At 59.8% G+C, this 21,845-nt stretch overlaps 1 protein-coding gene across 1 annotated transcript in view; it reads left to right on the top strand.

Moving 5' to 3' along the window:
• ttll9 (tubulin tyrosine ligase-like family, member 9) overlaps positions 1-21,845 on the top strand; it is a 401,093-nt gene that overhangs the window by 173,483 nt on the left and 205,765 nt on the right. The window lies entirely within an intron of this gene.

Raw genomic sequence — 21,845 nt, forward strand, 5'->3', positions numbered from 1 at the left:
ACAGTTTACCCCAATCTCTGCTCCCCGGGTACTCCACACACTGCCCACAGTGTACCCCAGTTGCTGCTCGCCGGGTGCTCCACACACTGTCCACAGTGTACCCAGTCTCTGCTCCTGCGTACTTCACACACTGCCCACAGTGTACCCCAGTCCCTGCTCCTGGGTACTCCACACACTGCCCACAGTGTACCCCAGTCCGTGCTCCTGGGTACTCCACACACTGCCCACACTGTAACCCAGTCTTTGCTCCCCGGGTACTCCACACACTGCCCACAGTGTACCCCAGTTGCTGCTCGCCGGGTGCTCCACATAATGTCCACAGTGTACCCAGTCTCTGCTCCTGCGTACTCCACACACTGCCCACAGTGTACCCCAGTCCCTGCTCCCCGGGTACTCCACACACTGCCCACAGTGTACCCAGTCCCTGCTCCCTGGGTACGCCACACACTTTGCCCACAGTGTACCCCAGTCCCTGCTCCTGCGTACTCCACACACTGCCCACAGTGTACCCAGTCCCTGCTCCCCGGGTACTCCACACACTGCCCACAGTGCACCCCAGTCCCTGCTCGCCGTTGACTCCACACACTGCCCACAGTGCACCGCGTCCCTGCTCCCGGGTACTCCACACACTGCCCACAGTGAACCCAGTCCCTTCTCCCCAGGTGCCCCTCACAATGCCCTGACTGTACCCCTCTCCCTGATCCCCGGGTACCCGCACACTGCCCACAGTGATCCCCAGTCGCTGCTCCCCAGGTGCTCCACACACTGCCCACAGTGTACCCAGTCCCTACTCCCCGGGTGCTCCACACACTGCCCACAGTGTACCCCATCCCTGCTCCCCGGGTACTCCACACACTGCCCACACTGTACCCCAGTCCCTGCTCCCCGGGTCCTCCGCACACTGTTCACAGTGCACCCCGTCCCTGCTCCTGGGTACTCCACACACTGCCCACAGTGTATCCCAGTCCCTGCTCCCCGGGTGCTCCACACAATGTCCACAGTGTACCCCAGACCCTGCTCCTGGGTACTCCACCCACTGCCCACACTGTACCCCAGTCCCTGCTCCCCGGGTACTCCACACAGTGCCCACAGTGTACCCCAGTCCCTGCTCCTGGGTACTCCACCCACTGCCCACAGTGTATCCCAGTCCTTGCTCCCCGGCTACTCCACACACTGCCCACTGTGTACCCAGTCCCTGCTCCCCGGGTACTCCACACACTGCCCACAGTGTACCCCAGTCCCTGCTCCCCGGGTACTCCACACACTGCCCACAGTGTACCCCAGTCTCTGTTCCCCGGGTACTCCACACACTGCCCACAGTGTACCCCAGTCTCTGTTCCCCGGGTACTCCACACACTGCCCACAGTGCACCCCAGTCCCTGCTCCTGGGTACTCCACACACTGCCCACAGTGTACCCAGTCCCTGCTCCCCGGGTACTCCACACACTGCCCACAGTGTACCCAGTCCCTGCTCCCCGGGTACTCCACACACTCCCCACAGTGTACCCAGTCCCTGCTCCCCGGGTACTCCACACACAGCCCACAGTGTACCCCAGTCCCTGCTCCCCGGGAACTCCACACACTGCCCACTGTGTACCCAGTCCCTGCTCCCCGTGTACTCCACACACTGCCCATAGTGTACCCAGTCCCTACTCCCCGGGTGCTCCACACACTGCCCACAGTGTACCCCAGTCCCTGCTCCCGGATACTCCACACACTGCCCACACTGTACCCCAGTCCCTGCTCCCCGGGTCCTCCGCACACTGTCCACAGTGCATTCCGTCCCTGCTCCCGGGTACTCCACACACTGCCCACAGTGTATCCCAGTCCCTGCTCCCGGGGTGCTCCACACAATGTCCACAGTGTACCCCAGTCCCTGCTCCTGGGTACTCCACACACTGCCCACAGTGTACCCCAGTCCTTGCTCCCCGGGTACTCCACACACTGCCCACAGTGTACCCAGTACCTGCTCCCCGGGAACTCCACACACTGCCCACAGTGTACCCCAGTCTCTGCTCCCCGGGTACTCCACACACTGCCGACAGTGTACCCCAGTCCCTGCTCCCGGGTACTCCACACACTGCCCACACTGTACCCCAGTCCCTGCTCCCCGGGTCCTCCGCACACTGTCCACAGTGCATCCCGTCCCTGCTCCCGGGTACTCCACACACTGCCCACAGTGTATCCCAGTCCCTGCTCCCCGGGTGCTCCACACAATGTCCACAGTGTACCCCAGTCCCTGCTCCTGGGTACTCCACACACTGCCCACAGTGTACCCCAGTCCTTGCTCCCCGGGTACTCCACACACTGCCCACAGTGTACCCAGTACCTGCTCCCCGGGTACTCCACACACTGCCCACAGTGTACCCCAGTCCCTGCTCCCCGGGTACTCCACACACTGCCCACAGTGTACCCCAGTCTCTGCTCCCCGGGTACTCCACACACTGCCCACAGTGCACCCCAGTCCCTGCTCCTGGGTACTCCACACACTGCCCACACTGTAACCCAGTCTCTGCTCCCCGGGTACTCCACACACTCCCCACAGTGTACCCAGTCCCTGCTCCCCGGGTACTCCACACACTGCCCACAGTGTACCCCAGTCCCTGCTCCCCGGGTTCTCCACACACTGCCCACAGTGTATCCCAGTCCCTGCTCCCCGTGTACTCCACACACTGCCGACAGTGTACCCAGTCCCTATTCCCCGGGTGCTCCACACACTGCCCACTCTGTACCCCAGTCCCTGCTCCCCGGGTCCTCAGCACACTGTCCACAGTGCATCCCGTCCCTGCTCCCGCGTACTCCACACACTGCCCACAGTGTATCCCAGTCCCTGCTCCCGGGTACTCCACACACTGCCCACAGTGCACCCCGTCCCTGCTCCCCGGGTACTCCACACACTGCCCACAGTGTATCCCAGTCCCTGCTCCCCGGGTGCACCACACAATGTCCACAGTGTACCCCAGTCCCTGCTCCCCGGGTACTCCACACAGTGCCCACAGTGTACCCCAGTCCCTGCTCCTGGGCACGCCACACACTGCCCACAGTGTACCCCAGTCCTTGCTCCCCGGGTACTCCACACACTGCCCACAGTGTACCCAGTCCCTGCTCCCCGGGTACTCCACACACTGCCCACAGTGTACCCCAGTCCCTACTCCCCGGGTACTCCACACACACTGCCCACAGTGTACCCCAGTCTCTGCTCCCCGGGTACTCCACACACTGCCCACAGTGCACCCCAGTCCGTGCTCCTGGGTACTCCACACTCTGCCCACAGTGTACCCCAGTCTCTGCTCCTGGTACTCCACACACTGCCCACAGTGTACCCCAATCTCTGCTCCCCGGGTACTCCACACACTGCCCACAGTGTACCCCAGTTGCTGCTCGCCGGGTGCTCCACACACTGTCCACAGTGTACCCAGTCTCTGCTCCTGCGTACTTCACACACTGCCCACAGTGTACCCCAGTCCCTGCTCCTGGGTACTCCACACACTGCCCACAGTGTACCCCAGTCCGTGCTCCTGGGTACTCCACACACTGCCCACACTGTAACCCAGTCTTTGCTCCCCGGGTACTCCACACACTGCCCACAGTGTACCCCAGTTGCTGCTCGCCGGGTGCTCCACATAATGTCCACAGTGTACCCAGTCTCTGCTCCTGCGTACTCCACACACTGCCCACAGTGTACCCCAGTCCCTGCTACCCGGGTACTCCACACACTGCCCACAGTGTACCCAGTCCCTGCTCCCTGGGTACGCCACACACTTTGCCCACAGTGTACCCCAGTCCCTGCTCCTGCGTACTCCACACACTGCCCACAGTGTACCAGTCCCTGCTCCCCGGGTACTCCACACAATGCCCATACTGTACCCCAGTCCCTGCTCCCCGGTTCCTCCACACACTGCCCACAGTGTACCCCAGTCCCTGCTCGCCGTTTACTCCACACACTGCCCACAGTGCACCGCGTCCCTGCTCCCGGGTACTCCACACACTGCGCACAGTGAACCCAGTCCCTTCTCCCCAGGTGCTCCACACAATGCCCTGACAGTACCCCTCTCCCTGATCCCCGGGTACCCGCACACTGCCCACAGTGATCCCCAGTCGCTGCTCCCCAGGTGCTCCACACACTGCCCACAGTGTACCCAGTCCCTACTCCCCGGGTGCTCCACACACTGCCCACAGTGTACCCCATCCCTGCTCCCCGGGTACTCCACACACTGCCCACACTGTACCCCAGTCCCTGCTCCCCGGGTCCTCCGCACACTGTTCACAGTGCACCCCGTCCCTGCTCCTGGGTACTCCACACACTGCCCACAGTGTATCCCAGTCCCTGCTCCCCGGGTGCTCCACACAATGTCCACAGTGTACCCCAGACCCTGCTCCTGGGTACTCCACCCACTGCCCACACTGTACCCCAGTCCCTGCTCCCCGGGTACTCCACACAGTGCCCACAGTGTACCCCAGTCCCTGCTCCTGGGTTCTCCACCCACTGCCCACAGTGTACCCCAGTCCTTGCTCCCCGGCTACTCCACACACTGCCCACTGTGTACCCAGTCCCTGCTCCCCGGGTACTCCACACACTGCCCACAGTGTACCCCAGTCCCTGCTCCCCAGGTACTCCACACACTGCCCACAGTGTACCCCAGTCTCTGTTCCCCGGGTACTCCACACACTGCCCACAGTGCACCCCAGTCCCTGCTCCTGGGTACTCCACACACTGCCCACAGTGTACCCAGTCCCTGCTCCCCGGGTACTCCACACACTGCCCACAGTGTACCCAGTCCCTGCTCCCCGGGTACTCCACACACTCCCCACAGTGTACCCAGTCCCTGCTCCCCGGGTACTCCACACACAGCCCACAGTGAACCCCAGTCCCTGCTCCCCGGGAACTCCACACACTGCCCACTTTGTACCCAGTCCCTGCTCCCCGTGTACTCCACACACTGCCCATAGTGTACCCAGTCCCTACTCCCCGGGTGCTCCACACACTGCCCACAGTGTACCCCAGTCCCTGCTCCCGGGTACTCCACACACTGCCCACACTGTACCCCAGTCCCTGCTCCCCGGGTCCTCCGCACACTGTCCACAGTGCATCCCGTCCCTGCTCCCGGGTACTCCACACACTGCCCACAGTGTATCCCAGTCCCTGCTCCCCGGGTGCTCCACACAATGTCCACAGTGTACCCCAGTCCCTGCTCCTGGGTACTCCACACACTGCCCACAGTGTACCCCAGTCCTTGCTCCCCGGGTACTCCACACACTGCCCACAGTGTACCCAGTACCTGCTCCCCGGGTACTCCACACACTGCCCACAGTGTACCCCAGTCCCTGCTCCCCGGGTACTCCACACACTGCCCACAGTGTACCCCAGTCTCTGCTCCCCGGGTACTCCACACACTGCCCACAGTGCACCCCAGTCCCTGCTCCTGGGTACTCCACACACTGCCCACACTGTAACCCAGTCTCTGCTCCCCGGGTACTCCTCACACTCCCCACAGTGTACCCAGTCCCTGCTCCCCGGGTACTCCACACACTGCCCACAGTGTACCCCAGTCCCTGCTCCCCGGGTTCTCCACACACTGCCCACAGTGTACCCAGTCCCTGCTCCCCGTGTCCTCCACACACTGCCGACAGTGTACCCAGTCCCTACTCCCCGGGTGCTCCACACACTGCCCACACTGTACCCCAGTCCCTGCTCCCCGGGTCCTCAAGCACACTGTCCACAGTGCATCCCGTCCCTGCTCCCGCGTACTCCACACACTGCCCACAGTGTATCCCAGTCCCTGCTCCCGGGTACTCCACACACTGCCCACAGTGCACCCCGTCCCTGCTCCCCGGGTACTCCACACACTGCCCACAGTGTATCCCAGTCCCTGCTCCCCGGGTGCACCACACAATGTCCACAGTGTACCCAAGTCCCTGCTCCCCGGGTACTCCACACAGTGCCCACAGTGTACCCCAGTCCCTGCTCCTGGGCACGCCACACACTGCCCACAGTGTACCCCAGTCCTTGCTCCCCGGGTACTCCACACACTGCCCACAGTGTACCCAGTCCCTGCTCCCCGGGTACTCCACACACTGCCCACAGTGTACCCCAGTCCCTACTCCCCGGGGACTCCACACACTGCCCACAGTGTACCCCAGTCTCTGCTCCCCGGGTACTCCACACACTGCCCACAGTGCACCCCAGTCCGTGCTCCTGGGTACTCCACACACTGCCCACACTGTAACCCAGTCCCTGCTCCCCGGGTACTCCACACACTCCACACAGTGTACCCAGTCCCTGCTCCCCGGGTACTCCACACACTGCCCACAGTGTACCCCAGTCGCTGCTCCCCGGGTGCTCCACACACTGTCCACAGTGTGCCCCAGTCTCTGCTCCTGGTACTCCACACACTGCCCACAGTGTACCCCAATCCCTGCTCCTCGGGTACTCCACACACTGTCCACAGTGTACCCCAGTCCCTGCTCCCCGGGTACTCCACACACTCCCCACAGTGTACCCCAGTCCCTGCTCCCTGGATACTCCACACACTGCCCACAGTGTACCCCAGTTGCTTCTCGTCGGGTGCTCCACACAATGTCCACAGTGTACCCAGCCTCTGCTCCTGCGTACTCCACACACTGCCCACAGTGTACCCCAGTCCCTGCTCCTGCGTACTCCACACACTGTCCACAGTGTACCCAGTCTCTGCTCCTGCGTACTTCACACACTGACCACAGTGTACCCCAGTCCCTGCTCCCAGGGTACTCCACACACTGCCCACAGTCTGCCCCAGTTGCTGCTCTTCAGGTGCGCCACACACTGTCCACAGTGTACCCAGTCTCTGCTCCTGAGTACTCCACACACTGCCCACAGTGTAGCCCAGTCCCTGCTCCTGGGTACTCCACACACTGCCCACACTGTAACCCAGTCCCTGCTCCCCGGGTACCTCACACACTGTCCACAGTGTACCCCAGTCCCTGCTCCCTGGATAATCCACACACTGCCCACAGTGTACCCCAGTTGCTGCTCGCCGGGTACTCCACACACTGTCCACAGTGTACCCACTCTCTGCTCCTGCGTACTCCACACACTGCCCACAGTGTACCCAGTCTCTGCTCCTGCGTACTCCACACAGTGCCCACAGTGTACCCCAGTCCCTGCTCCCCGGGTACTCCACACACTGCCCACACTGTACCCCAGTCCCTGCTCCCCGGGTCCTCCGCACACTGTCCACAGTGCACCCCGTCCCTGCTCCCGGGTACTCCACACACTGCCCACAGTGTATCCCAGTCCCTGCTCGCCGGGTGCTCCACACAATGTCCACAGTGTACCCCATTCCCAGCTCTTGGGTACTCCACACACTGCCCACACTGTACCCCAGTCCCTGCTCCACGGGTACTCCACACAGTGCCCACAGTGTACCCCAGTCCCTCCTCCTGGGTACTCCACACACTGCCCACAGTGTACCCCAGTCCTTGCTCCCCGGGTACTCCACACACTGCCCACAGTGTACCCAGTCACTGCTCCCCGGGTACTCCACACACTGCCCACAGTGTACCCCAGTCCCTGCTCCCCGGGTACTCCACACACTGCCCACCGTGTACCCCAGTCCCTGCTCCCCGGGTACTCCACACACTGCCCACACTGTACCCCAGTCCCTGCTCCCCGGGTGCTCCACACAATGTCCACAGTGTACCCCAGTCCCTGCTCCTGGGTACTCCACACACTGCCTACACTGTACCCCAGTCCCTGCTCCCCGGGTACTCCACACAGTGCCCACAGTGTACCCCAGTCCCTGCTCCCCGGGTACTCCACACAGTGCCCACAGTGTACCCCAGTCCCTGCTCCTGGGTACTCCACACACTGCCCACAGCGTCCCCCAGTCCTTGCTCCCCGGGTACTCCACACACTGCCCACAGTGTACCCAGTCTCTGCTCCTGGGTACTCCACACACTGCCCACACTGTAACCCAGTCCCTGCTCCCCGGGTACTACACACACTCCCCACAGTGTACCCAGTCCCTGCTCCCCGGGTACTCCACACACTGCCCACAGTGTACCCCAGTCGCTGCTCCCCGGGTGCTCCACACTCTGTCCACAGTGTACCCCAGTCTCTGCTCCTGGGTGCTCCACACACTGCCCACAGTGTACCCCAGTCCCTGCTCCCCGTGTACTCCACACACTGTCCACAGTGTACCCCAGTCCCTGCTCCCCGGGTACTCCACACACTGTCCACAGTGTACCCCAGTCCCTGCTCCCTGGATACTCCACACACTGCCCACAGTGTACCCCAGTTGCTGCTCGCCGGGTGCTCCACACACTGTCCACAGTGTACCCAGTCTCTGCTCCTGCGTACTCCACACACTGCCCACAGTGTATCCCAGTCCCTGCTCCCCGGGTGCTCCACACAATGTCCACAGTGTACCCCAGACCCTGCTCCTGGGTACTCCACCCACTGCCCACACTGTACCCCAGTCCCTGCTCCCCGGGTACTCCACACAGTGCCCACAGTGTACCCCAGTCCCTGCTCCTGGGTTCTCCACCCACTGCCCACAGTGTACCCCAGTCCTTGCTCCCCGGCTACTCCACACACTGCCCACTGTGTACCCAGTCCCTGCTCCCCGGGTACTCCACACACTGCCCACAGTGTACCCCAGTCCCTGCTCCCCAGGTACTCCACACACTGCCCACAGTGTACCCCAGTCTCTGTTCCCCGGGTACTCCACACACTGCCCACAGTGCACCCCAGTCCCTGCTCCTGGGTACTCCACACACTGCCCACAGTGTACCCAGTCCCTGCTCCCCGGGTACTCCACACACTGCCCACAGTGTACCCAGTCCCTGCTCCCCGGGTACTCCACACACTCCCCACAGTGTACCCAGTCCCTGCTCCCCGGGTACTCCACACACAGCCCACAGTGAACCCCAGTCCCTGCTCCCCGGGAACTCCACACACTGCCCACTTTGTACCCAGTCCCTGCTCCCCGTGTACTCCACACACTGCCCATAGTGTACCCAGTCCCTACTCCCCGGGTGCTCCACACACTGCCCACAGTGTACCCCAGTCCCTGCTCCCGGGTACTCCACACACTGCCCACACTGTACCCCAGTCCCTGCTCCCCGGGTCCTCCGCACACTGTCCACAGTGCATCCCGTCCCTGCTCCCGGGTACTCCACACACTGCCCACAGTGTATCCCAGTCCCTGCTCCCCGGGTGCTCCACACAATGTCCACAGTGTACCCCAGTCCCTGCTCCTGGGTACTCCACACACTGCCCACAGTGTACCCCAGTCCTTGCTCCCCGGGTACTCCACACACTGCCCACAGTGTACCCAGTACCTGCTCCCCGGGTACTCCACACACTGCCCACAGTGTACCCCAGTCCCTGCTCCCCGGGTACTCCACACACTGCCCACAGTGTACCCCAGTCTCTGCTCCCCGGGTACTCCACACACTGCCCACAGTGCACCCCAGTCCCTGCTCCTGGGTACTCCACACACTGCCCACACTGTAACCCAGTCTCTGCTCCCCGGGTACTCCTCACACTCCCCACAGTGTACCCAGTCCCTGCTCCCCGGGTACTCCACACACTGCCCACAGTGTACCCCAGTCCCTGCTCCCCGGGTTCTCCACACACTGCCCACAGTGTACCCAGTCCCTGCTCCCCGTGTCCTCCACACACTGCCGACAGTGTACCCAGTCCCTACTCCCCGGGTGCTCCACACACTGCCCACACTGTACCCCAGTCCCTGCTCCCCGGGTCCTCAAGCACACTGTCCACAGTGCATCCCGTCCCTGCTCCCGCGTACTCCACACACTGCCCACAGTGTATCCCAGTCCCTGCTCCCGGGTACTCCACACACTGCCCACAGTGCACCCCGTCCCTGCTCCCCGGGTACTCCACACACTGCCCACAGTGTATCCCAGTCCCTGCTCCCCGGGTGCACCACACAATGTCCACAGTGTACCCAAGTCCCTGCTCCCCGGGTACTCCACACAGTGCCCACAGTGTACCCCAGTCCCTGCTCCTGGGCACGCCACACACTGCCCACAGTGTACCCCAGTCCTTGCTCCCCGGGTACTCCACACACTGCCCACAGTGTACCCAGTCCCTGCTCCCCGGGTACTCCACACACTGCCCACAGTGTACCCCAGTCCCTACTCCCCGGGGACTCCACACACTGCCCACAGTGTACCCCAGTCTCTGCTCCCCGGGTACTCCACACACTGCCCACAGTGCACCCCAGTCCGTGCTCCTGGGTACTCCACACACTGCCCACACTGTAACCCAGTCCCTGCTCCCCGGGTACTCCACACACTCCACACAGTGTACCCAGTCCCTGCTCCCCGGGTACTCCACACACTGCCCACAGTGTACCCCAGTCGCTGCTCCCCGGGTGCTCCACACACTGTCCACAGTGTGCCCCAGTCTCTGCTCCTGGTACTCCACACACTGCCCACAGTGTACCCCAATCCCTGCTCCTCGGGTACTCCACACACTGTCCACAGTGTACCCCAGTCCCTGCTCCCCGGGTACTCCACACACTCCCCACAGTGTACCCCAGTCCCTGCTCCCTGGATACTCCACACACTGCCCACAGTGTACCCCAGTTGCTTCTCGTCGGGTGCTCCACACAATGTCCACAGTGTACCCAGCCTCTGCTCCTGCGTACTCCACACACTGCCCACAGTGTACCCCAGTCCCTGCTCCTGCGTACTCCACACACTGTCCACAGTGTACCCAGTCTCTGCTCCTGCGTACTTCACACACTGACCACAGTGTACCCCAGTCCCTGCTCCCAGGGTACTCCACACACTGCCCACAGTCTGCCCCAGTTGCTGCTCTTCAGGTGCGCCACACACTGTCCACAGTGTACCCAGTCTCTGCTCCTGAGTACTCCACACACTGCCCACAGTGTAGCCCAGTCCCTGCTCCTGGGTACTCCACACACTGCCCACACTGTAACCCAGTCCCTGCTCCCCGGGTACCTCACACACTGTCCACAGTGTACCCCAGTCCCTGCTCCCTGGATAATCCACACACTGCCCACAGTGTACCCCAGTTGCTGCTCGCCGGGTACTCCACACACTGTCCACAGTGTACCCACTCTCTGCTCCTGCGTACTCCACACACTGCCCACAGTGTACCCAGTCTCTGCTCCTGCGTACTCCACACAGTGCCCACAGTGTACCCCAGTCCCTGCTCCCCGGGTACTCCACACACTGCCCACACTGTACCCCAGTCCCTGCTCCCCGGGTCCTCCGCACACTGTCCACAGTGCACCCCGTCCCTGCTCCCGGGTACTCCACACACTGCCCACAGTGTATCCCAGTCCCTGCTCGCCGGGTGCTCCACACAATGTCCACAGTGTACCCCATTCCCAGCTCTTGGGTACTCCACACACTGCCCACACTGTACCCCAGTCCCTGCTCCACGGGTACTCCACACAGTGCCCACAGTGTACCCCAGTCCCTCCTCCTGGGTACTCCACACACTGCCCACAGTGTACCCCAGTCCTTGCTCCCCGGGTACTCCACACACTGCCCACAGTGTACCCAGTCACTGCTCCCCGGGTACTCCACACACTGCCCACAGTGTACCCCAGTCCCTGCTCCCCGGGTACTCCACACACTGCCCACCGTGTACCCCAGTCCCTGCTCCCCGGGTACTCCACACACTGCCCACACTGTACCCCAGTCCCTGCTCCCCGGGTGCTCCACACAATGTCCACAGTGTACCCCAGTCCCTGCTCCTGGGTACTCCACACACTGCCTACACTGTACCCCAGTCCCTGCTCCCCGGGTACTCCACACAGTGCCCACAGTGTACCCCAGTCCCTGCTCCCCGGGTACTCCACACAGTGCCCACAGTGTACCCCAGTCCCTGCTCCTGGGTACTCCACACACTGCCCACAGCGTCCCCCAGTCCTTGCTCCCCGGGTACTCCACACACTGCCCACAGTGTACCCAGTCTCTGCTCCTGGGTACTCCACACACTGCCCACACTGTAACCCAGTCCCTGCTCCCCGGGTACTACACACACTCCCCACAGTGTACCCAGTCCCTGCTCCCCGGGTACTCCACACACTGCCCACAGTGTACCCCAGTCGCTGCTCCCCGGGTGCTCCACACTCTGTCCACAGTGTACCCCAGTCTCTGCTCCTGGGTGCTCCACACACTGCCCACAGTGTACCCCAGTCCCTGCTCCCCGTGTACTCCACACACTGTCCACAGTGTACCCCAGTCCCTGCTCCCCGGGTACTCCACACACTGTCCACAGTGTACCCCAGTCCCTGCTCCCTGGATACTCCACACACTGCCCACAGTGTACCCCAGTTGCTGCTCGCCGGGTGCTCCACACACTGTCCACAGTGTACCCAGTCTCTGCTCCTGCGTACTCCACACACTGCCCACAGTGTACCCCAGTCCCAGCTCCTGGATACTCCACACATTGCCCACAGTGCACCCCAGTTGCTGCTCGCCGGGTGCTCCACACACTGTCCACAGTGTACCCAGTCTCTGCTCCTGCGTACTCCACACACTGCCCACAGTGTACCCCAGTCCCTGCTCCCCGGGTACTTCACACACTGTCCACACTGTAACCCAGTCCCTGCTCCCCGGGTACTCCACACACTGGCCACAGTGTACCCCAGTCCCTGCTCGCTGGATACTCCACACACTGCCCACAGTGTACCCCAGTTGCTGCTCGCCGGGTGCTCCACACACTGTCCACAGTATACCCAGCCTCTGCTCCTGCGTACTCCACACACTGCCCACAGTGTACCCCAGTCCCTGCTCCTGGATACTCCACACACTGCCCACAATGTACCCCAGTCCCTGCTCCCCGGGTACTCCACACACTGCCGACAGTGTATCCCAGTCCCTGCTCCCCGGGTACTCCACACACTGCCCACAGTGTACCCCAGTCCCTGCTCCCCGGGTACTCCACACACTGCCCACAGTGTACCCAGTCCCTGCTCCCCGGGTACTCCACACACTGCCCACACTGTACCCCAGTCCCTGCTCCCCGGGTCCTCCACACACTGCCCACAGTGTACCCCAGTCCCTGCTCGCCGGTTACTCCACACACTGCCCACAGTGCACCCCGTCCCTGCTCCCGGGTACTCCACACACTGCCCACAGTGAACCCAGTCCCTTCTCCCCGGGTGCTCCACACACTGCCCTGACTGTACCCCTCTCCCTGCTCCCCGGGTACCCACACACTGCCCACAGTGTACCCAGTCTCTGCTCCCCGGGTACTCCACACACTGCCCACAGTGTACCCCAATCCCTGCAACCTGGGTACTCCACACACTGCCCACAGTGTACCCTGTCCCTGCTCCCCGCGTGCTCCACACACTGCTCACGGTGTACCCCAGTCACTGCTCCCGGGTACTCCACACACTGCCCATAGTGTACCCCAGTCCCTGCTCCCCGGGTCCCCCCATACTGCCCACAGTGCACACAGTCCCTGCTCCCCGGGTAGCCCGCACACTGCGCACAGTTTAACCCAGTCACTCCTCCCCGGGTACTCCTGCTCCCCGGGTTCTCCACACACTGCCCATACTGTACCCCAGTCCCTGCTCCCCGTGTAGCCCGCCCACTGTGCACAGTTTAACCCAGTCACTCCTCCCCGGGTACTCCTGCTCCCTGGGTACTCCACACACTGTTCACAGTGCACCCCAGTCCCAACTGCCCGGGTACCTTGCACACTGCTCACGCTCTACCCCAGTCCCTGCTCCCTGGGTACCCTGCCCACTGTCCACAGTGTACCCAGTCCCTGCTCCAGCGTACTCCACACAGTGTACCCAGTCCCTGCTCCCCGGGTACTCCACACACTGCCCACAGTGTACCCAGTCCCTGCTCCCCGGGGTACCCTGCCCACTGTCCACAGTGTACCCAGTCCCTGCTCCCCCATACTCCACACACTGCCCACACTGTACCCCAGTCCCTGCTCCCCGGGTAGCCCGCACACTGCCCACAGTTTAACCCAGTCCCTCCTCCCAGGGTACTCCTGCTCCCCGGGTTCTCCACACACTGCCCATACTGTACCCCAGTCCCTGCTCCCCGTGTAGCCCGCCCACTGTGCACAGTTTAACCCAGTCACTCCTCCCCGGGTACTCCTGCTCCCCGGGTTCTCCACACACTGCCCATACTGTACCCCAGTCCCTGCTCCCTGTGTAGCCCGCCCACTGTGCACAGTTTAACCCAGTCACTCCTCCCCGGGTACTCCTGCTCCCTGGGTACTCCACACACTGTTCACAGTGCACCCCAGTCCCAACTGCCCGGGTACCTTGCACACTGCTCACGCTCTACCCCAGTCCCTGCTCCCTGGGTACCCTGCCCACTGTCCACAGTGTACCCAGTCCCTGCTCCCCCATACTCCACACACTGCCCACACTGTACCCCAGTCCCTGCTCCCCGGGTACCCTGCCCACTGTCCAGGGTGTACACAGTCCCTGCTCCCGCGTACTCCGCACACTGCCCACAGTGTACCCCAGTCCCTGCTCCCCGGGTACTCCACACCATGCCCACAGTGTACCCAGTCCCTGCTCCCCGGGTGCTCCACACACTTCCCACAGTGTACCCAGTCCCTGCTCCCCGGGTGCTCCACAAACTGCCCACAGTGTACCCCAGTCCCTGCTCCCCGGGTGCTCCACAAACTGCCCACACTGTACCCCAGACCCTGCTCCCCGGGTTCTACACACAATGCTCACACTCTACCCCAGTCCCTGCTCCCCGGGTACTCCACACACTGCCAACAGTGTACCCAGTCCCTGCTCCCCGGGTGCTCCACACACTGCCCACACTGTACCCCAGTCCCTGCTCCCCGAGTCCTCCGCACACTGTCCACTGTGCACCCCGTCCCTGCTCCCGGGTACTCCACACACTGCCCACAGTGTATCCCAGTCCCTGCTCCCCGGGTGCTCCACACAATGTCCACAGTGTACCCCAGTCCCTGCTCCTGGGTACTCCACACACTGCCCACACTGTACCCCAGTCCCTGCTCCCCGGGTGCTCCACACAGTGCCCACAGTGTACTCCAGTCCCTGCTCCTGGGTACTCCACACACTGCCCACAGTGTACCCCAGTCCTTGCTCCCCGGGTACTCCACACACTGCCCACAGTGTACCCAGTCCCTGCTCCCCGGGTACTCCACACACTGCCCACAGTGTACCCCAGTCCCTGCTCCCCGGGCACTCCACACACTGCCCACAGTGTACCCCAGTCTTTGCTCCCCGGGTACTCCACACACTGCCCACAGTGCACCCCAGTCCCTGCTCCTGGGTACTCCACACACTGCCCACACTGTAACCCAGTCCCTGCTCCCCGGGTACTCCACACACTCCCCACAGTGTACCCAGTCCCTGCTCCCCGGGTACTCCACACACTGCCCACAGTGTTCCCCAGTCGCTGCTCCCCGGGTGCTCCACACACTGTCCACAGTGTACCCCAGTCTCTGCTCCTGGGTACTCCACACACTGCCCACAGTGTACCCCAGTCCCTGCTCCCCGGGTACTCCACACACTGTCCACAGTGTACCCCAGTCCCTGCTCCCTGGATACTCCACACACTGCCCACAGTGTACCCCAGTTGCTGCTCGCCGGGTGCTCCACACACTGTCCACAGTGTACCCAGTCTCTGCTCCTGCCTACTCCACACACTGCCCACAATGTACCCCAGTCCCTGCTCCTGGATACTCCACACACTGCCCACAGTGTACCCCAGTTGCTGCTCGCCGGGTGCTCCACACACTGTCCACAGTGTACCCAGTCACTGCTCCTGCGTACTCCACACACTGCCCACAGTGTACCCCAGTCCCTGCTCCTGGGTACTCCACACACTGCCCACACTGTAACCCAGTCCCTGCTCCCCGGGTACTCCACACACTGTCCACAGTGTACCCCAGTCCCTGCTCCCTGGATACTCCACACACTGCCCACAGTGTACCCCAGTCCCTGCTCCCTGGATACTCCACACACTGCCCACAGTGTACCCCAGTTGCTGCTCGCCGGGTGCTCCACACACTGTCCACAGTGTACCCAGTCTCTGCTCCTGCCTACTCCACACACTGCCCACAGTGTACCCCAGTCCCTGCTCCCTGGGTCCCCGCACACTGCCCACAGTGATCCCCATCGCTGCTCCCCAGGTGCTCCACACACTGTCCACACTGTACCCCAGTCTCTGCTCACCGGGTACTCCACACACTGCCCACAGTGTACCCCAATCCCTGCAACCTGGGTACTCCACACACTGCCCACAGTGTACCCAGTCCCTGCTCCCCGCGTGCTCCACACACTGCCCACACTGTACCCCAGTCACTGCCACCCGGGTCCCCCGCACACTGCTCACGGTGTACCCCAGTCCCTGCTCCCCGGGTACTCCACACACTGCCCATAATGTACCCCAGTCCCTGCTCCCCGGGTCCCCACACACTGCCCAAAGTGCACACAGTCCCTGCTCCCCGGGTAGCCCGCACACTGCGCACAGTTTAACCCAGTGCCTCCTCCCCGGGTACTCCTGCTCCCCGGGTTCTCCACACACTGCCCATACTGTACCCCAGTCCCTGCTCCCCGTGTAGCCCGCCCACTGTGCACAGTTTAACCCAGTCACTCCTCCCCGGGTACTCCTGCTCCCTGGGTACTCCACACACTGTTCACAGTGCACCCCAGTCCCAACTGCTCGGGTACCTTGCACACTGCTCACGCTCTACCCCAGTCCCTGCTCCCTGGGTACCCTGCCCACTGTCCACAGTGTACCCAGTCCCTGCTCCCGCGTACTCCACACAGTGTACCCAGTCCCTGCTCCCCGGGTACTCCACACACTGCCCACAGTGTACCCAGTCCCTGCTCCCCGGGGTACCCTGCCCACTGTCCACAGTGTACCCAGTCCCTGCTCCCCCATACTCCACACACTGCCCACACTGTACCCTTGTCCCTGCTCCCCGGGTACTCCACACACTGCCCACAGTGTACCCCAGTCCCTGCTCCTGGGTACTCCACACACTGCCCACAGTGTACCCAGTCTCTGCTCCTGCCTACTCCACACACTGCCCACAGTGTACCCAGTCTCTGCTCCTGCCTACTCCACACACTGCCCACACTGTACCCTTGTCCCTGCTCCTCGGGTACTCCACACACTGTCCACAGTGTACCCCAGTCCCTGCTCCCCAGGTACTCCACACACTGCCCACACTGTACCCTTGTCCCTGCTCCCCTGGTACTCCACACACTGCCCACAGTGTACCCAGTCCCTGCTCCCGCGTACTCCACACACTGCCCACAGTGTACCCAGTCCCTGCTCGCCGGGTAGCCCGCACACTGTGCACAGTGTACCCCTCTCCCTGCTCCCCGGGTGCTCCACACACTGCCCACTTTGTACTCCTCTCCCTGCTCCCCGGGTAGCCCGCACACTGCGCACAATTTACCCCAGTCCCTGCTGCCTGGGTACTCCACACACTGCCCACAGTGTACCCAGTCCCTGCTCCACGGGTGCTCCACACACTGCCCACACTGTACCCAGCCCCTGCTCCCCGCGTGCTCCACACACTGCCCATTCTGTACCCCGGTCCCTGCTCCACGGGTGCTCCACACACTGCCCATACTGTACCCCAGTCCCTGCTCCCCGGGTACTCCACACACTGCCCACAGTATAACCCATTCCCACGTCCCCCAGTTACGCCACGCACTGTTCATAGTATACGTCATTGAATGGGGATTGAATGAATAGCCTTACTCCACCAACCACCATTGAATTCTGATGATAACTATCAATAACGTAATCGTGAAAGCTGCAGCTAAAGTTACCTATCATGGAAGCATAATCTCCAGAGTTGTCTGCATTGACAGTGAGGTGGCTAATAGAATTTCGAGAGCAAGCTCAACATTTTGCCATTTCACGCAGAATATTGTGCATAAAGCTGTCGTAATATCTACCCTCCTCTATGCCTATGAGACACAATCTATCTACAGAATCATAGAATCAGAGCATTCACAGTGCAGAAGGAGGCCATTCGCCCGATTGAGTCTGCACCGGCCCTTGGAAAGAGCACCCCATTTAAGCCCACACTTCCAATCTATCCCCGTAATGCAGTAACCGCACCTAACCTTGTTGCTTTGGACACTATGGGCAATTTATCATGGCCAATCCACCCAACCTGCACATCTTTGGACTGTGGGAGGAAACCGGAGCACCCGGAGGAAACCCACGCAGACACGGGGAGAAGGTGCAGACTCCGCACAGACACTGACCCAGCAGGGAATCGAACCTGGAATCCTGGTGCTGTGAAACAACAGTGCTCACCACTGTGCTACCGTGCTGCCCTTACTCCCCTCCCTTGTATCCCCCATCTTCCTTTCCCCTTCCTCCCCTCTTTTGCCTCCCCACCATCCCTCTTCTTGGCCCCCTTCCCGACTTCCCCTCCCCCTTTCTCTCACACACTCCCCTGCTTTCCCCCTCCCCTTTCTCCTCTATCCACTTTGGAACCTGAGACCAGGGGAGGTGGCTGGAAAGTAGAGGCCGTGATATTAAACCTGATTAAGAGCTGCTGGTGATCAGGTGGTGCTGTCGCGATGACACGTTGCTGGTGGCACGACCGTAGTGAGTCGAATCTCGAATAACGATGAGTCAGAGTACAAGAGGGAGATAGAGAACCTAGTGGCGTGGTGTAATGACAACAATCTCTCCCTCAATGTCAGCAAAACTAAGGAGCGAAGTATCGTACATGCCCCTGTCTGCATCAATGGTGCCAAGTTGGAGATGGTTGACAGCTTCAAATTTCTAGGTGTGCACATCATCAACAATCTATCCTGGACCTCCCACATCGATGCTACGACCAAGAAAGCACAACATTGCCTATACTTCCTCAGGAAACCAAGGAAATTCGGCGTGTCAGCATTGCCTCTTACCAATTTTTACAGATGCACCATAGAAAGCATCCTATCTGGCTGCTTAACAGCCTGGTATGGCAACTGCTCAGCCCAAGACTGCAAGAAACTACAGTCATGAACACAGCCAGTATATCCTGCAAAACCACTTCACATCCATTGACTGTCTACACGTCCCGCTGCCTTGAGAAAGCGGGTAGCATAATCAAAGAACTCTTCCACTGGGTTATTCTCACTTCCAACCTCTTCCATCTGGTAGGAGATACAAAATTCTGAGAACACACACCAGAGGTTCAAAAACCGCTTCTTCCCCACTTCTGAGAAAGGACATATTGGCACTGGAGGGAGTGCAGAGGAGATTCAGTAGGTTGATCCCAGAGTTGAGGGGATTAGATTATGACGAGAGGTTGAGTAGACTGGGACTGTACTCATTGGAGTTTAGAAGGATGCGGGGGGATCTGATTGAAACATATAAAATTATGAAGGGAATAGATAGGATAGATGCGGGCAGGTTGTTTCCATTGGTCGGGGAAAGCAGAACTAGGGGGCATAGCCTCAAAATAAGGGGAAGTAGATTTAAGACCGAGTTTAGGAGGAACTTCTTCACCCAAAGGGTTGTGAATCTCTGGAATTCCTTGCCCAGTGAAGCAGTAGAGGCTCCTTCATTAAATGTTTTTAAGAAAAAGATAGATACCTTTCTGAAGAATAAAGGGATTCGGGGATATGGTGTACGGGCCGGAGAGTGGAGTTGAGTCCACAAAGATCAGCCATGATCTCATTGAATGGTGGAGCAGGCTCGAGGGGCCAGATGGCCTACTCCTGTTCCTAGTTCTTATGTTCTTATATTGTACCAGACTCCTGATTGACCCTCTTATGGACAAACTGATCTTTTCAAGCATCTTCTCTACTGAGTAGTACTTGACTCCGTATGTTTTACCCGATGCCCGTGCCTATATAGAACATAGAACAATACAGCGCAGTACAGGCCCTTCGGCCCACGATGTTGCACCGAAACAAAAGCCATCTAACCTACACTATACCATTATCATCCATATGTTTATCCAATAAACTTTTAAATGCCCTCAATGTTGGCGAGTTCACCACTGTAGCAGGTAGGGCATTCCACGGCCTCACTACTCTTTGCGTAAAGAACCTACCCCTGACCTCTGTCCTATATCTATTACCCCTCAGTTTAAGGCTATGTCCCCTCGTGCTAGCCATTTCCATCCGCGGGAGAAGGCTCTCACTGTCCACCCTATCTAACCCTCTGATCATTTTGTATGCCTCTATTAAGTCTCCTCTTGACCTTCTTCTCTCTAACGAAAACAACCTCAAGTCCATCAGCCTTTCCTCATAAGATTTTCCCTCCATACCAGGCAACATCCTGGTAAATCTCCTCTGCACCCGTTCCAAAGCCTCCACATCCTTCCTATAATGCGGTGACCAGAACTGTACGCAATACTCCAAATGCGGCCGTACCAGAGTTCTGTACAGCTGCAACATGACCTCCTGACTCCGGAACTCAATCCCTCTACCAATAAAGGCCAACACTCCATAGGCCTTCTTCACCACCCTATCAACCTGGGTGGCAACTTTCAGGGATCTATGTACATGGACACCTAGATCCCTCTGCTCATCCACACTTTCAAGAACTTTTCCATTAGCCAAATATTCCACATTCCTGTTTTTCCTTCCAAAGTGAATCACCTCACACTTCACTACATTAAACTCCATTTGCCACCTCTCAGCCCAGCACTGCAGCTTATCTATATCCCTCTGTAACCTGCTACTTCCTTCCACACTATCGACAACACCACCGACTTTAGTATCGTCTGCAAATTTACTCACCCACCCTTCTGCGCCTTCCTCTAGGTAATTGATAAAAATGACAAACAGCAACGGCCCCAGAACAGATCCTTGTGGTACTCCACTTGTAACTGAACTTCATTCTGAACATTTCCCATCAACCACCACCCTCTGTCTTCTTTCAGCTAGCCAATTTCTGACCCACATCTCTAAATCACCCTCAATCCCCAGCCTCCGTATTTTCTGCAATAGCCTACCGTGGGGAACCTTATCAAACGCTTTGCTGAAATCCATATACACCACATCAACTGCTCTACCCTCGTCTACCTGTTCAGTCACCTTCTCAAAGAACTCGATAAGGTTTGTGAGGCATGACCTACCCTTCACAAAGCCATGCTGACTATCCCTGATCATATTATTCCTATCTAGATGATTATAAATCTTGTCTCTTATAATCCCCTCCAAGACTTTACCCACTACAGACGTGAGGCTCACCGGTCTATAGTTGCCAGGGTTGTCTCTGCTCCCCTTTTTGAACAAAGGGACCACATTTGCTATCCTCCAGTCCTCTGGCACTATTCCTGTATCCAATGATGACATAAAAATCAAAGCCAATGGTCCAGCAATCTCTTCCCTGGCCTCCCAGAGAATCCTAGGATAAATCCCATCAGGTCCCGGGGACTTATCTATTTTCAGCCTGTCCAGAATTGCCAACACCTCTTCCCTATGTATTTATATTGTGTATTAATGTATGTCCTATGTTTTTTTCATATATGGAACAATCTATCTGGACTGTAAGCAGAACAATACTTTTCACTGTACCTCGGTACACGTGACAATAAATCGAATTAAATCAAACATGAATTGCATAGCTGAATAATTTTTTCCACAAAATGATAATTGAAAACATTTGAATATTATTTAAATAATTAATTTCCTTGCATTTTTCAATGCAGACTGCTTAGCGCATTGAGTGCACTGGATAGCTTTGAGTGTGCTGGATAGCTTTGAGTGCGCTGGGTAGTTCTGATCATGCTGGATAGCTTTGAGTGTGCTGGATAGCTTTGAGTGCGCCGGGTTGTTCAGATCCTGCTGGATAGCTTTGAGTGTGCTGGATAGCTTTGAGTGTGCTGGATAGCTTTGAGTGTGCTGGATAGCTTTGAGTGCGCT

The sequence above is a fragment of the Scyliorhinus torazame genome, chromosome 8 (assembly GCF_047496885.1).
Source record: "Scyliorhinus torazame isolate Kashiwa2021f chromosome 8, sScyTor2.1, whole genome shotgun sequence".
Taxonomy (NCBI): domain Eukaryota; kingdom Metazoa; phylum Chordata; class Chondrichthyes; order Carcharhiniformes; family Scyliorhinidae; genus Scyliorhinus; species Scyliorhinus torazame.